Genomic DNA, 296 nt, shown 5'->3' on the forward strand with positions numbered 1-296 from the left:
TGTCATGGCTACATATTTTTGGCCAGCACTGTAATAGCAATATTAAGAGGAACAATATTGGGCATCGGTGTCTGAGGAGGCCCTGCAAAGAAACCGGTGCGACGAAAACAGTTGGCCACGATAGCCACTTATATCTACTTTGCTCCATTTCATTGCGATTAGATGCTCGATCTTATAGATGTTGGTTTTACCTCGATCGTCACGATCAGCAGCATTCTGAAGATAACTACGTCTGTATCGTCGCTTGAACGCGGAGATTACTCGAGCATCCATGGGCTGGATCTTAGACGTGCAGT

This window comes from Plasmopara halstedii (assembly GCF_900000015.1).
Source record: "Plasmopara halstedii genome assembly, contig: Scaffold_1594, whole genome shotgun sequence".
NCBI lineage: Eukaryota > Oomycota > Peronosporomycetes > Peronosporales > Peronosporaceae > Plasmopara > Plasmopara halstedii.